This window comes from Symphalangus syndactylus, chromosome 19 (assembly GCF_028878055.3).
Source record: "Symphalangus syndactylus isolate Jambi chromosome 19, NHGRI_mSymSyn1-v2.1_pri, whole genome shotgun sequence".
In the NCBI taxonomy this organism is placed as follows: domain Eukaryota; kingdom Metazoa; phylum Chordata; class Mammalia; order Primates; family Hylobatidae; genus Symphalangus; species Symphalangus syndactylus.
The window spans coordinates 47,653,152-47,670,382 of NC_072434.2; the positions used below are offsets into that span (position 1 = coordinate 47,653,152).

The 17,231-nt window shown below is 42.7% G+C and overlaps 1 protein-coding gene and 1 long non-coding RNA gene across 2 annotated transcripts in view; both read left to right on the forward strand.

The window, feature by feature from the left end:
* The window catches only part of JAK1 (Janus kinase 1), a 246,230-nt gene that overhangs the window by 68,356 nt on the left and 160,643 nt on the right, over window positions 1–17,231 (forward strand). The window lies entirely within an intron of this gene.
* Window positions 1,558–17,231, forward strand: part of LOC129458734 (uncharacterized) — a 28,891-nt gene continuing 13,217 nt past the window's right edge. Inside the window, exon 1 of the long non-coding RNA XR_010114586.1 lies at window positions 1,558–1,730. This is a non-coding gene — a long non-coding RNA (uncharacterized lncRNA). The remainder of the gene's footprint in view (window positions 1,731–17,231) is intronic.

A 17,231-nucleotide genomic window follows, 5' to 3' on the forward strand; every position in this document is an offset into this window, starting at 1 on the left:
TTAGCCAGGCATGGTGTTGCACACTTGTAATCCCAGCTACTCGAGAGGCTGAGGCAGGAGAGTCAGTTGATCCCAGGAGGCAGAGTTTGCAATGAGCTGAGATCGCACCGCTGCACTCTAGCCTGGGCAACAGAGCGAGAATACATCCCAAAAAACAAAACAAAACAAAAAAGTGTTATTTATAGGAATAAGAACTAAAATGCCTTGTTAATATATTGTTTTGGCATTGCCAAATGTAGCCTATTTGAGTGCATGGATTGCATTTGGGGATTGCTGTTTTCTTTTGTGTTTTGTATGTTTGCTTTAGATGCGTAGACAGAGGGAGTGGAGAAAGCCTTTACAGAGATTACTGCAGAAGGCATTTTTCTTTTTCATAAAGAGGGGAAAACGCACCCATCTCATAACAAGAATTTGGAGTCAAAACGAGACAGATTCCATTCCTGCCTTCCACATTAATTAGCTAGGTGACTTTGGGCAAATCACTTAACCTCTGGGTTTTCTCATCAGCAGAATGAAAGCGTTGGCCTGTGACACCCATTTAAATCCCTCCTCCAAATATTCATTCGTTCGATATTTTCGCAGTGTCTGCTAAGCACAATCATTGTTAATAAACACTATGATTCTTGGAGAGCTCCAAATTGTGTCTCTGCTTTTAAGCATCATTCCAGTGCCTGACTTCTCCCCCAAACAAATCGAAACACTTTTACCGTCTGAAAATGTGCATGGGAAAAGAAACGCGTTTCATTGCAGTCACCCGGCGCCAACCTAGACCTGGCGGGCCAGCGAGCTCGTGAGATTTTCTTTCTTTCTAAAGGGCAATCTCTATATTTTAAAGGGCAACCCAGTTACCCGAAGAAATACAACTTAAAGGGCGCCTGGAGCCAGGCCGGGACACCCACCCACGCTTTTCTAGGCTGAGGAAACCTGGGAAACTTTTGGGCTCCTGCCGAGTCACGCGGCTGTTCCACGGTAAGAATTGTGCAATGGGGCGAGTCAGGCGGGCGTCCTAGTGGGGAAGAAGCGGGGGAGGCTGCTACGGTGCCAATGCTGTCTCACGCCGTGCGAGGCGCGACGGCGCGGCCGGACAGCCGGGTTCCCGCTGGCCCCAAGCCCGGCCCAAGAAAGCATCGCTTCCCCGCCGGGACCTGGAAGGAGCAGCGCTTGCGTGCGTGCGTCCCCTCCCGGGGGCAGAGACCGCCAGCCCGCCACGGCGCTCTCCCGGGACTCTGCGAGGGGCCGGGGTGCGAGCGGGAACTGCGGCAGGCGCAGACTAGCCACATCGATCGCGGCGGGGAAGTCCGGGCTCGCGCTTTCGGTAAGAGCGCTCGGGCTTCCAACTGAGCGGTGTCCCCGCCTCCGCCGCCGCCGGCCAGGCTCGCACTTTCGGATGGTGACGCATCCAGCTGGCTCCGCGGAAGCCTGCGCTGAAACCTGGAGCCCTCTGGGGCGGCCTACTCCTCAGCGCTGCGTTACTGAGCGCTCCCTGGGTGCAGGCTTGGTGATCCAAGTTGGGTCACAGTCATCACTTATGTCACTATCCTTGTGACGTACATACTATTGTTAGCGTCACTTAGAAGTGAGGAAACAAGTTCCAAAAGCTTGTTACTTGCTTGTAGTCAAACAGAAGGCAGAGCTGCGAATCAAATCCAGGTTTGTCTCGACATGACACTAGCTCATACTTCTCTTGGATCAGCCACCAAATGGCTTTCACTCCAGTGAGCAGCAACCAGGTAACACATGGGACGGGTGCGTGGCGGTCCCGAGCCCACTGCCCAGGGGCAGCGGGGGCGCTTGCTTCTGACTGGGGCTCACTCATTTGCCCAAATGGGCTGTACAATATATACATACACACACACATATGTGCATATATACACATACATATATACACACAAACATACATATATACGTGTGTGTGTGTGTATACATACATGTTAGAAAGCATTCCGCAGACTCTGAGCCTCTATTTTCAATCTTGTATTGGGATCGGGGCACCTATTGTAAGGAGTAGTTGGAAGATGAAATAAGATAGTTTTAACATAGATGCCAGCATCTCGGGGACGCCTGATATATGCCATTTCGCTCTTTTTGCAGCACTCCTGGGGACATCAGGGCACTCATGCTCCTTAACACTGGACAGGAGACCTGCGCAGTCATTCTAGGTCAACACCCTCTCTGACAGACTAGGAATTTAATCCACTCAGCGGGAAAATCATTTACCTGCATCACCATCTAGTTACTGACAGACACCAAGCTGGGGTTCCTGCTACCCTCAAACACACATACCACACACTCACACTCATACACTTGCTGCCCCTCGAACACACATACCACACACACTCACACACTTGCCTTCTTTCAGACACACATACCCCCCCACACACACACACTTTCTACCTCTCAAACACACATACAACACACACACTTTCTACCTCTCAAACACACATACAACACACACACTTGCTGCCTCTCAAACACACATATCATGCACACAAACACACTTGCTACCTCTTAGACATACAACACACACACTACCACACACCCACGCACACGTGCACCCCCTCTTTTCCTCCTGGAAGATTCAGACCAGCTCTGGGGCCTGAACGTGACTTCCTCCGAGCGTTGGCAGTGGCGTGGGCGGGGACCTCCGGGAAGGCGAGCAGAGGAAATCAGTCACTGCACTCGCCGCCAGTCAGCGCACAGCGAGAGGGGAACCCAGCCCGGAGTACCCCCCTCCCCGCCCCCCCGCCCCCGCCCCGGCCAGCTCCGCAGGAGGCCTCTGCTGGCGGAGGCCGGGCCCCTTTTGGTAACAAGGGGAATCACTGCAGCCCAGTGAAAGATAAACTCGTTGTTCCGGCTGTGGAATGTCCAAAACTATGAAGATTAAGGAAATAGGCTTTAGGATTCACTTGAAAAGTGAAATCGGCGAGTGAAAGTTTTCTAACATGATGAGATCTTGGAAATTATCCACTCCCTTTTTGGGGGGGTTTTAATAATCACTGCCCAACTAGAGCAGCTGTTTTTCCCTTTCCAGGGCCCCATTTTATGAACTGAGGCTGAATAACTGGCCAGGTCTTTCCCTTGGGCACCCTGGAATGTTGGGAATATGAATGGCCTCTTAGTAGAGTTGGAGCTCCAAAGGAAAGGACCCTTTAGAAACAAAAACTTCCATGGCGCCACCTCACTCCAGCCTGGGCCACAGAGTGAGACGCCATCTCAAAAACAAAACAAAACAAAAATCCAACCGCCCCCCCCACCAAAAAAAACCCTCCTTTTTAAAAATCACAAAAATAATTATTATTTATTGCAGAAAAATCAGATTTTTTCCAGAATCAGCAAATAAATGGAAATGCCACCACCCAGAAAACCACTGTTAACAATCTGATGTATAGCATTATATGTAATCACATCGAACACAATGCTTTGTCACCTTTTTCCTTTGAATCAAATGTCATGGAAAAATATTTTCCATACATGTTTTTAAATCACTACTTCGTATTCCATTGTACATTTATTTAACCAAAGCCCTACTGAAGAACTTAAAAATTGTGTCCGGAAGTATTGCTATTTAAACAGGACTGGAGTGTGCAGCTTTGTAGTTAATTTTTTTTTTTAAGAGATGGGGTCTCTCTCACCCAAGCTGTAGTGCAGTGGCACAATCATGGCTCACTGCAGCCTTGACCTCCTGGACTCAGGTGATCCTCCCACCTCAGCCTCCCAAGTATCTGGGATTACAGGCAGGACTCATCTTGCCCAGCTGTAACTATACCTGAACACATTCTCAATTATTTGCATAGGTAGATTTCCTGGAAGTGGTATTGCTCGGTTCAGGAATAAGGATTGCCCTACAGTGATCTTTTAAGACTTATGATGGCTGAGGCGGGCGGATCACGAGGTCAAGAGATCAAGACCATCCTGCCCAACATGGTAAAACTCGTCTCTACTGAAAATACAAAAATTAGCTGGGCATGGTGACACGTGCCTGTAATCCCAGCTACTCGGGCGGCTGAGGCAGGAGAATCGCTTGAACCAGGGAGTCAGAGGTTGCAGTGACCCAAGATTGTGCAACTGCACTCCAGCCTGGCGACAGAGTGAGACTCCGTCTAAAAAAAAAAAAAAGACTTATGATTCTCTCCCCCTAACCCCCAGTATTTTCCCAGACTTTCTGTAATGTTGATTTACCAAAAATTGCTTGAGTGCCCATCACATGTCAGACATGCCAGAATATAGAGATGGATACAGTATAGCACAGACCTGAAAAAAATACACTGTAGTTCAAGGTGCCATAGATACTGTTAGAGAAAGCTTCGGGCAGCCAGGTGCCCACCCAGTTTGGGGAGGATCCTGAAGAACCAGTAGACCTTTTTTTTTTTTTTTTTAAAGAGAGGGTCTCACTCTGTTGCCCAGGCTGGAGTGCAATGGTGTAATCATGGCTCACTGCAGCCTTGACCTCCCTGGCTTAAGCGATCCTCCTGCTTCAGCCTCCCAAGAAGCTGGGACCACAGGCATGTGCCACCACACCCAGTTAATTTAAAATTTTTTCTATTGTAGAGATGGAGTCTCCCTATGTTGCCCAGGCTGGTCTCGAGCTCCTGGGCTCAAGCAATCCTCCCATTTTGGCCTCCCAAAGTTCTAGGATTACAGCCATGAGCCTTTGCACCCAGCCTGACTTTCTTGAGACCAACAGATTGAGAAGTGAGAGGAAGTTAATGGGGAGTACTGAAGAAGGATGAGAAAGGCAAAGAGAGAGCCAAGGGGAATGTCCTATACAGAAACAAGGTGCCCGGGTATGTGTTCATATAAATGAACACATGTGAGTTATCTTACGTGTTTGCACTGAGAGTAGAGCTGAGAAGGAGGGCAGTGACATATGGCAAAGAAACAGCCTATTATGTCATGCTGAGAAGGTTTGGACTTTGTTCACATAGCAACAGGAGAAAGTGATTTATGGAGCCTTCAAGGTCATGATGAAATTAGATCTCATCACTTAACCCAGTGAAGGGCACTGTCTTCTGTGGACCCCAAAAATCATTCCTGAGGAAAGAAAATAAAGGATAGGAAGATTTACAAGGGAAATATCCCAAAAGAGTATTGAAATGAAAACTGCAGAAAAATCAATCAAATTTACTACCATAGTAAATGGTTATTGTTATTGTAGTTATTGTAGTAACTGTAGCTATTGTTAAGTTTGATTCTAAACATCTGTATTAGTCCATTTCACGTGGCTGATAAAGACATACCTGAAACTGGGCAATTTACAAAAGGAAGAGGTTTTAGTTGGTCTCAAAGTTCCACATGGCTGGGGAGGCCTCACAATCATGGTGGAAGGCAAGGAGGAACAAGTCACATCTTACATGGATGGCAGCAGGCAAAGAGAGAGCTTGTGCAGGGAAACTCCCATTTTTAAAACCATCAGATCTTGTGAAACTTATTCACTATCACTAGAATAGCATGGAAAAGACCTGCCCCCATGATTTAATTATATCCCACTGGGTTCCTCCCATGACACATGGGAATTCAAGATGAGATTTGGGTGGGGACACAGCCAAACCATATCAACATACTCTTCTGTTTTTCCACTTAAAAGAGAATGGCTTTAATACTAATCTTATGGCCAGAGATTACTTCAGTTTCCTGTTGTAATAGGAAAACAAATCCAAGACTTTCAATGAGTCTAAAAACATGTTACATAGATTTTAATATGTGAAAGCCCTTTGTAAACTATAAAGTAGTACTCAGTGAAAGACATTTTTCTGGCAGCTGGGTGCGGTGGCTCACGCTTGTAATCCCAGCACTTTGGGAGGCTGAGGCGGGCGGATCACGAGGTCAGGAGATCGAGACCACGATGAAACCCCGTCTCCACTAAAAATACAAAAAATTAGCTGGGCGTGGTGGCGGGCGCCTGTAGTCCCAGCTACTCGGAGAGGCTGAGGCAGGAGAATGGCGTGAACCTGGGAGGCGGAGCTTGCAGCGAGCCGAGATTGCGCCACTCCGGCCTGGGCGACAGAGCAAGACTCCATCTCAAAAAAAAAAAAAAAAAAAGGAAAGACATTTTTCTGGATGGTAGCTTAAGAAAAACTTGAACAAAGGGTTAAAAACTCAAATGCCTGCTGTGACCAGGTAAGCATAGTAATTACTTTCAACAATACTTGGAAATTCCCAGCTGTTATCTCTTTTACTATTTCCTCTCCCCTCATTTTCTCTATCTCTTTGGAGAATGGTGATTACATGTGTATTAGACATTCTAATATATAATCCAAGTCTTGTAATCTGCCTTTCATATTTCACATCTCTTCATACTCTTTGGACTGCATTTAGGACAGTTTTTTAGGATCTGACTTCTAGTTCATGAGTTTTTTCTCTAGCTGTATCCAATCTTCTTTTTAACTTGTTTGATTTTTTAATTTCTATCTTTTTGTTCTATTTCTAGAAGTTCTATTTCAGATCTGTTTGGAAAAGTTTGTATAGTCATTTGTTTCTTCACCATATTTACAGGCTTTTATTTCTTGAAACAAAAGTTTTACAGATAAGATGAGAGGCTCTCTCGTGGCTCTGGGCTTCCATCAGCAGGAAACAAGAGGGATCCATGGGGTAACCTGTGCCTTGGAGAACATTCCTGGCCAGGCGCGGTGGCTCACGTCTGTAATCCCAGCACTTTGGGAGGCCGAGGCAGGTGGATCACGAGGTCAGGAGATCGAGACCATCCTGGCTAACACAGTGAAACCCCGTCTCTACTAAAAATACAAAAAATTAGCCGGGTGTGGTGATGGGCACCTGTAGTCCCAGCTACTCGGGAGGCTGAGGCAGGAGAATGGCTTGAACCCGGGAGGCGGAGCTTGCAGTGAGCCGAGATTGCGCCACTGCACTCTAGCCTGGGCGACAGAGCGAGACTCCGTCTCAAAAAAAAAAAAAAAAAAGAAGAGCATTCCTTCTCTATCCTTCACATAAGCATTGTCAAGAATGAAGAGGGAGGCCCAGGACTCTGTATGTTCTGGCGAAGAGACTCCTCCCCACAACAGTCCCCCACAGCCCCACACTCCCACACTCCCACACTCATACCACCACTCTCTGCAACCATTATAATCCCATTATGCCGTTCTCCTTGTTTATGTCAGTCACACAAAAAGTCCAGAACTCCTAGGTTATCTCTCATACCCAAAGCTAATCCCTGTGTGGCTCTAAGAACAGTGAAATATCCTATATTATAATACTCCATATCTCTCTTCTAGATTTTTTTTTAACCACCTACCATCCTACATCTTTTATTGAGTAATTTGTCTCCTCTTCTTAAAATGTAACCTTCTTTAAAGCAAGGGTGTTTATTTTGTTAGCCACTTTATCCTTAAAGCTTAGAACAGTACCTGGCAAATAGAAGGTGTTTAAATAATATCTGTCATGTGCGTTAATATTAAACATTCTTATTTTATATTCTATGTCTTGTCATTCTACATTTGAAGACTGCAGGTATGATTTTTACCATCTCCTCCTTCTAGTTTTTACCCATTGTGTCCTTTACTTTTATGTTTTGTGGATTTTGACTCTGAGTTTATATTCCTTGGATTTTATCTGTAGAAATTACTTGAGGCATAGATTGACGTTACATTCATTCAGAGATTATTTGTGTTTACTTTTACTAGTTGCCTGGGGTTAACTACTCACCCGGGACCAAATTAATCTCTCTCCTTGGTTTTTTGTTTGTTTTTGTTTTTAACTACGTAAGTGGGTGAATTGACCTGCAAACCCACGTGTATGAGAGTATCAACTTTGGATATAAATTATTGAAAGAGGAAATATACATATTTCCTCTACCAATTGCCAAGGTACAGATGGGCAAGTTTCCTCGCTCCTTTCTGTGCAGCAGGTTTCTTTTCTGTTCATCATTGCACTGGAAGTGCAGCCCTTTTGGGATTTGCAGCTGTGTTAGATTTTCCCATCTTAGGTGAGCTTCAGCTTGAGCTGATGTCTAAAAATCCGGTGTTCTTCAGATTTCTCAAGTGTAGCCTGATTTTTATGTGAAATCAGCAATTTTTAAGTGTTGGCAAACAGTTTAAAAAATGTTTTAATGTGCTGGGAAAAATCACCGCGGGCCATATTTGATCTTTATGTTTACAATCTCTGTTCTAAACAGACTAAGCAATTAACCCATCAATCAACCCATGTGTATTGTATTTATATGATGCAGAATGCATTTTGTTAAAATGCATCTGTTAGATACAATAACCACAAATGTGGAAGGAAAAGTCCAATTTTAGGTTTGTTTCTTTTTCTCTACAAATGTAATTGTCAGATTATGTGTCTACATTTTTAATTCAGGAAATATCACTGTATCTATAATATGGGGAAATATAGGACATAGTTCCTGCTCTCAAAAGTTTTACGTTCTATGCATTACAGAATGTGCACGCTGGATTGAAGTGTCAAGAGATTTAAAGAAGAGCAACTAGAAAGTCATTGGCTCAGTCTGAGTCTGCTTTAAAGGAGCCTTAACTAGGGTGGGCATGATGGCACTAGAAGGAAAAGGGCAGATATCAAGTATTTAAAAGATGATGTGGCCGGGCACGGTGGCTCACGCTTGTAATCCCAGCACTTTGGGAGACCGAGGCGGGCGGATCACGAGGTCAGGAGATCGAAACCACGGTGAAACCCCGTCTCTACTAAAAATACAAAAAATTAGCTGGGCGTGGTGGCGGGCGCCTGTAGTCCCAGCTACTCAGAGAGGCTGAGGCAGGAGAATGGCGTGAACCCGGGAGGCGGAGCTTGCAGTGAGCCGAGATCGCGCCACTGCACTCCAGCCTGGGTGACAGAGCAAGACTCCATCTCAAAAAAAAAAATATGATGTAACAGGAGTTGATAATGCATGTGGGGTAAGAATAAGGGAGAAATTATATTTTGTGCTTATGTGGTTGGGAAAATTTTAACCAAGCATTGTTTTGTGACTGTCTAAAGAGTATCTTCAATGATTATTTTGAAGGAAAGATAAAAAAAAAAGAGCCCAATGTCAGCCAGGCGCAGTGGCTCAGGCCTATAATCCCAGCATTTTCAATGGCCGAAATAGGTGGGTGGATTGCCTGAGCCAAGGAATTCAAGGCCAGCCTAGACAATATGGCAAAACCTCATCTCCACAAAAAATATAAAAATTAGCTGGGTGGGGTGGTGCACAGCTGTAGTCTCAGCTACTCAGGAGGCTGAGGTGGGAGGATCACCTGAGAGTAGGGAGGTTGAGACTGCAGTGAGCCATAATCATGCCACTGCACTCCAGCCTGAGTGACAGAGAGAGACCCCTGTTTCTTTTTTTTTTTTTTTTTTTGAGACGGAGTCTTTCTCTGTCCCCCAGGCTGGAGTGCACTGGCGTGATCTCGGCTCACTGCAAGCTCCGCCTCCCGGGTTCACGCCATTCTCCTGCCTCAGCCTCCCGAGTAGCTGGGATTACAGGCGCCCCCCACCACGCCCGGCTAATTTTTTGTATTTTTAGTAGAGACGGGGTTTCACCGTGTTAGCCAGGATGGTCTCAATCTCCTGACCTTGTGATCCGCCCGCCTCGGCCTCCCAAAGTGCTGGGATTACAGGCTTGAGCCACTGCGCCCGGCCAAGACCCCTGTTTCGAAAACAAAACAAAACAAAAGGCCAATATCACTTTTCCTTTGGTTTCTTCATTTTCTTGTAAACTAAAGGAAATGTGAATGATTTTGTAATCTGTATAAGGCTCAACCGATCACTTTTTATATAACAAAAAGCTCAAGTATTAGGGGAAATAGTTTGTCTGATATAGTCATGTAAATTATCCTTTCCGTATTTTCTAATTATTAAAGGATTACTTTCCTCCTTAAATAAACAAAAAACGTGCACAGGCATGTCAAGATTTTGAAATACCTATAGGCTTATTGTGTTGGAAAGCCTCACTGAAATAGACTGTTAATATTCTCCTAATTCAATGCTATTAGTTCCATTTAGGGCATTTCACTGGCGTCTGATTGTTTGAAGGGGCTATAGGGAAACTGATGACATTAAGCAAGATAGATTATAGATCGCATTCAACTTTCATCTCTCGATGGACCTAATGGGCATAGTTCCCATTACTGCTAATGGGAGTTTTGAGCATAAGCCTTTGTGCTAAAAATCTATCAATCTCCTAATCCTGGCAGTAGGTTGCAAATGGGCTTTAACTTTAAGTGTAATTGGTTAATTGGTTGAGTCAATGATCTGATTGTAAATGATTAGCAGCCAACAGGTTTTATTTTCCTTTATTCTGCCTTTTTATAGCACCAGAATTATGGAACATTTATCAACAGCCTAAAATAAAGACAACACTAGGAGAATTTGGTTGCTTATATAGATTCAAGATACAATCCTGCTGGATTCTGGGTAGTTTTTTTTTTTTTTTGCAGTTTAGGAATTACCAAATACTTTCACATGTATGGTGTCACATCTTACTGTAATTCTTCCTGAAAGTGGGTAGGGCAGCCCTATTATCCTAATTTAAAGACTGATTATGAGAGTTGCCTTCAAGTTTCCTGTCCAGTGTCACAAACCCCACCCCTATGAAAACCAAGACTAGAACTCAATCTTTTAATGACAAATCCAGTGCTTTATCCTGGGCTCCAAATCACTTCTCGGCCATTCAATTAAAATGTGTTCTGTTGTGGTTTGAATGTGTGCCCCAAAAAGCATGTGCTGAAAATGTAATCCTGAATGCAGCAGTGTTGGGAAATGGAGCCTAATCAGAGGTGTTTGGGTCAAGAGAGCTCCGCCCTCAAGAATAGATTAATACTAATTGTAAAAGGGCTGAGACTGTGCTTTTCATCTCTTATGCATGCTGTCTTGCCCTTCCACTTTCTGTCATGGTAGGATGCAGCAGAAGAGCCCTTGACACTGCTATCCCAGCCTCCAGAACTGTATGAAATAAATCTCTGTTCTTTGTAAATTATCCAGTCTCAGGTATTTTGTTTATAGCCACATAAAACTAAGATATGTTTCTTCATTACATGTGTGGCTGCTTCAGGCTCTGGGGGCCGCAACAGTGCACAACATTGCCACTACTCTCAAATGACTTAATGTTTATTTGATGAAAGTTTGTGTACAGTATAAAATGGCTACAGGTCAGGTGCAGTGGCTCATGACTGCAATCCCAGCAATTTGGAAGGCCAAGGAAGGCAGATTACTTGAGCCCAAGAGTTTGAGACCAGCATGGGCAACATGGCCAAAACCTGTCTCTACAAAAAATACAAAAATTAGCTGGGTGTGGTGGTATGTGTTTGTAGTTCCAGCTACTCGGAAGGCTGAGGTGGGAGGATCACCTGAGCCTAGGAGGTTGAGGCTGTAATAAATTGTGATTACACCACTGCACTCCAGCCTGGGCACCAGAGAGAGACCTTGTCTCAAAAAAATAAGGTGCCAGGTGCGGTGGCACATGCCTGTAATCCCAGCACTTTGGGAGGCCGAAGTGGGTGGATCACCTGAGGCCAGGAGTTCAAGACCAGCCTGGCCAACATGGCGAAACCCCATCTCTACTAAAAAATACAAAAATTAGCCAGGCGTGATGGTGGGCGCCTGTAATCCCAGCTACTTGGGAGGCTGAGGCAAGAGAATTGCTTGAACCTGGGAGGCAGAGGTTGCAGTGAACCGAGATCACACCATTGCACTCTAACCTGGGCGACAGAGCGAGACTCCTCTCAAAATAAATAAATAATAAATAATAAATGAAAATAAAAATAAAATGGCTACAGCATGAGTTGTATTTTCATCAAGGATTACGGGACTGTAGACAAAAGAGAAAGCATCATGGACTGTTCACTGTGGAAAATTTCATGGAGAAGACCTTTGGGGGTTCATGGATGTTCTATAATAAACGAGGTAACAGGCTAACTTTCTTGAGCACCTACACTGTGTAGGGCACTGTACTGGTACTTCTCATACCTTCTCTCATTCATATAATCCTCTGAGGTAGGTGTTATCCTCTCTACAGCAGGGAAAATCAATACCTAGAGAAGGGGAGAGACGTCCATGGCACACAGGAGAGGACAGAGCCAAGAATGAATATAGGACATCAGTGCCCCAACTCTTAACCACTACCATACACGGTTTTATAAAGTAAATTTTAAAAGCCGACTTTAAAACATGTATGCAAAATTGTGTCCAGTCTCCCAAAACAAAAGAACAATGAGCGTTCCCTTCTCCCTTGATGTGTGGGCGGGTCTATAGAGTAGTACAAGGAGAAGAGATTATGTTCTGTATTCTCACTTCAACAAGAAAGTCCTGGTCCACAAATAATACCTTTAAGCTTCAGGATAATTGTGAAAAGGCCAACTAGTTAATCAAACATTTTCCCAAACTTAAGAAAAACACCAAGAGGGAATATAAGTACAGGGGACATCAGAAGATAAGCTCATAAGGGCTGGACTAAATCTTTTTATTTTTTTTTTGAGACAGAATCTCGGAATCTTGCTCTGTTGCCCAGGCTGGAGTGCAGTGGTGCGATCTCGGCTCACTGCAAGCTCCACCTCCTGGGTTCATGCCATTCTCCTGCCTCAGCCTTCCGAGTAGCTGGCACTACAGGCGCCCACCACCACGCCTGGCTAATTTTTTGTATTTTTAGTAGAGATGGGGTTTCACCATGTTAGCCAGGATGGTCTCGATATCCTGACCTCATGATCCGCCCGCCTCGGCCTCCCAACGTGCTGGGATTACAGACGTGAGCCACCGCGCCTGGCATAAATCTTTTAAAGAGACTCAGTCTTTGTGGCCTGACACTTGAAGAATAGTCAGCTTCAGGAAATTGGGATACCACACCTTTGTTTCTTGAACCATTTAGAGAACACACATCCCCCTGCACAAGTCTCTAAAGCTAGCAAATATGGTTTGCCTGTGCGTTCGAAAACTTTTATTCAACGTTCTGTTTGTACATATTGTTGTACTCAGTTTATATTAAAGGTTTCTTTTTTCCTAATGCCCTATTTTCTATAGTTTTTGTCAACATGGTGACATTTGGCAAGCGCACAGTGTGGGTTGCTGCACCTCTCTCCACAGTTGTTACCAAGGATCATGCAGGAGAAAGACTTTGAGAATTGGGAGAGAAGTGAGGAAATTAGGCTCACAGAGGTAGATAGGAAGATGCTAGAAAATTAGTGGGGATTAACAGACATGAACAGAGTTTTAAAATTGTGGTAAAAAATATATATACCATAAAATATGCCGTTTTAAACTTTTTTTTTTTTATGAGACAGGGTCTTACTCTGTCACCCGGGCTGGAGTACAGTGGTGTAATCTTGGCTCACTGCAACCTCCACCTCCCAGGTTCATGCAATTCTCCTGTCTCAGCCTCCCCAGTAGCTGGGATTGCAGGCATGTGCCACCATGCCCAGCTACTTTTTGTATTTTTAGTAGAGACGGGGGTTTCACCATGTTGGCCAGGCTGGTCTTGAACTCCTGACTTCAAGTGATCTGCTTGCCTCAGCCTCCCAAAGTGCTGGGCTGCGCCCAGCCCCTTTTAACCACTTTTAAGTGTATATTTTAGTGGCATTAGTTACATTCACAATGTTGTGCAACCACCAACATTACCTATTTCTAAATATTTCCATCACCTCAAACAAAAACTCTGTACTCATTAAGCAATAACTCTTCATTCCCCTCTCCTTTCAGTGCCTGGTAAACTCTAATCTACTTTTTGTCTCTATGAATTTACCTATTCTAGATATATATTGTATGTAAGTGGAATTATACAATATTTGCCCTTTGGTGTCTGGCTTATTTTTACTTAGCATAGTGTTCAGGATATACCCATGTTGTAGCATATATCAGAACTTCATTCCTATTTATGGCTGGGAAATATAATATCCATATGCCACATATTGTTCATTCATCTGTTGATAGACTTGGATTGCTTCTGCCTTTTGGCTGTTGAATAATACCGTAATGAACATTAGCATTTTGAATCCCTCTTTTCAATTCTTTTGAATATGTATCTAAGAATGAACTTCCTGGGTCATATGGTAATTCTATGTTTAACTTTTTGAACTGCCAAACTGTTTTCCATAGGGGCCACAGCATTTTATATTCCTACCAGCAGTGTATGAGGGTTCCAATTTCTCCACATCGTTGCCCTCACTTGTTATATGTGTTTGTTTTGAAGCCATCATTGTAGGTGTGAAGTACTTATCTAATTATAGTTTTGACTTGCATTTTCCTAATGACAAATGATGTCGAGCATTTTTTATGTGTTCATCGGCATTTGTAATATCTTTTCGAGAAATGTCTTTTCAAGTCCTTTGCCTATCTTTAAATTGAGTTGTTTGTCTTTCTGTTGTTTAGTTGTAGGAGTTCCTTACATATTTTGGGTAGTCAATCCTCATCAGATATGTGATTTGTGAATCTTTTCTTCATTTTGTGAGTTGCCTTCTCACTTTATTAATAATGGCCTTTGATGGACAAAATATGGTCTGCCAATGCTGTTAAGAACTCTTACTCAGTGTTCCTTTTGTATTATTGTTGTACTCAGTTTATATTAAAGTTTTTAAATAATTTTGATGAAGTCTTATTTATTTATTTATTTACTGTCGCTTGTACTTTGGTATCATATCTAGGAATCCATTGCCAAATCCGAGGTCACCAAGATTTACCCCTATGTTTTATTCTAAGAGTTTTATGGTTTTTGCTTTTATATTTAGATCACTGATACATTTTGAGTTAAATTTTATATATGGTGTGAGGTAGGGGCCCAACTTCATTTTTTTCCATGTGGAAATCCAGTTGTGCTAGCACCATCTTTTGAAGAGACTATACTTTTCCCCATTGGGTGGATTTGGCACCCTTGTCAAAAATCAATTGGCTATAAATGACAGGGTTTGTTTCTGGATGTCTAATTATATTCCACTGGTGTCAGTGTCTATTGTTATGCCAGTATCACACTGTTTTGATTTCTGCAGTTTTGTCAATTTTGAAATCAGAAGTGTGAGTCCCCCAGCCTTGACTTTTTTTTTCAAGATTGTTTTGGCTATTTCAGGTCCCTTGCAATCCCATATGATTTTTTTATTTTTTATTTTTTGAGACCGACTCTCACTCTGTTGCCCAGGCTGGAGTGCGGTGGCATGATCTCGGCTCACTGCAGCCTCCGCCTCCCGGGTTCAAGTGATTCTTGTGTCTCAGCCTCCTGAGTAGCTTGGACTACAAACGTGAGCCACCATATCCAGCTAATTCTTGTATTTTTAGTAGAGGCGGGGTTTCACGATGTTGGCCAGGCTGATCTCGAACTCCTGACCTCAGGTGATCCACCTGCCTCAGCCTTCCAAAGTGCTGGGATTATAGGTGTGAACCAATGCGCCTGGCCACAATCACATATGAATTTGAGGATAGGCTTTTTCCATTGTGCAAAAAAGCTATTGGGATTTTTATAGGGATTGTGTTGAATCTGTACATTGTTTTGGGTATTGTCATCTTAACAATACTAAGTCTTCCAATTTATGAATGTGGGTAACTTCTCATTTATTTATATCTTCATTAATCTCTTTCAGCAATGTTTTTATAGTTTTCAGTGTATAATATTTACTTTTTTGGATAAATTTATTCCTAAGTATCTTATACTTTTTGATGCGATTGTAATACAAATAGAATTGCTTTATTTCCTTTTCAAATATCCACTGCTGATGTATAGACAACTGATTTTTGTGTGTTGATTTTATAACCTGCAACTTTGTTGAATTCATTTATTAGCTCAAGTAGGTTTCTTGTAGATTCTTTGGTCATGGAGATACAGTTTTACTTCTTTCTTTCCCATTTGGATGCCCTTTCTTTCTGCTTCCTGTCAACTTGCTCTGGCTAGAATTTTCAGTAGGATGTTGAATAGCAGTTTTGAAAGCAGGCATCTGCATTCTTGGTGATCAAACTAATTAAATTAAAATACATGTAATTATTTAGTTTGAGACAATTAGATTTAAATGGCTAGGTTAGGGCCTTAATCCAATATGATTGGTGTCTGTATAAGAAGAAGAAATATCACAGTGTGCATGCATAGAAGTACGACCATTTGAAGAGGTAGCAAGAGAGCAGCAATCTAGAAGCCAAGGAAAGAGGCCACAGAGGAAACCAACCTTGCCAGCATCTTAATCTTGGACTTCCAGCTTCCAGAACTGTGAGAAAATACATTTTTGTTGTTCAAGCCACTCACTCTGTTATATTTTGTTATGTTAGCCCTAGCAAACTAATACAAACCTCTCTAGTGGTTTTTTTCATTTCAGTTATTCTACTACTTTTCTGCTCCAAAACTTCTGTTTGGTTCCTTTTCATAATTTCTATCTTTGTATTGGTGTTCTCATTTTGTTCATACACTATTTTCCTGATTTTCTTTAGTTTTATGTCTACATTTTCCTTTAGCTCTTTGAGCATATTTAAGACCATTGTTTTAAAGTTTTTGTCTAGTAAGTTCAATATCTGGGCTTCCTCATGCATGGTTTTTGTCAGTTTCTTTTCTTTTCTTTTTTTCCTTTTTTCTTTCTTTCTTTTTTTTTTTTTTTTTTGAGACGGAGTCTCACTCTGTTGCCCAGGCTGGAATGCAGTGGTGCAATCTCAGGTCACTGCAACCCTGCCTCCCAGGTTCAAGCAATTCTCCTGCCTCAACCTCCCAAGTAGCTGGGACTACAGGCGCACGCCACCACTCCTGGCTAATTTTTTGTATTTTAGTAGAGATGGGGTTTTACTGTGTTGCCCAGGCTGGTTTCGAACTCCTGGGCTCAGGAAATCCTCCTGCCTCTGCATGCCAAAGTGCTGGGTTTACAGGCGTGAGTGACCGTGCCTGGCCCATATTTTCTTTTATTGAAGTATACTTTCCTGTTTCTTTGTGTACTTTCTTGTGATTTTGTGTTGTTGTTGTTTTTGAAAACTGGACTTTTGAATAGTGTATTGTGGCAACTCTGAAAATAAGATTCTTCTCCTTCTTTGGGGTTTACTGTTTTTTTGTTTTTTTTTGTGGTTGTTTCTGTTTTCATTGTTGAGACCTGTAGTAGTCTTGTTCTAGTAACTTTTCCTATTTTTGCAGAGACTTTTCTTTGTCATGTGTGGTTGATGAAGTCTCTGTCATTAGCTTGTATTCAGTGAGTGGGGTTTTTTTGTTTGTTTATTTGTTTGTTTGTTTTTTTAATTATTTTATTTTATTTTATTTTTTTATTTTTTTATTAATCTTTTTTGCACACAAAAACAATAAACATTTTCTAAAAATACATACAAACAAAAAGATGCATATCAAACAT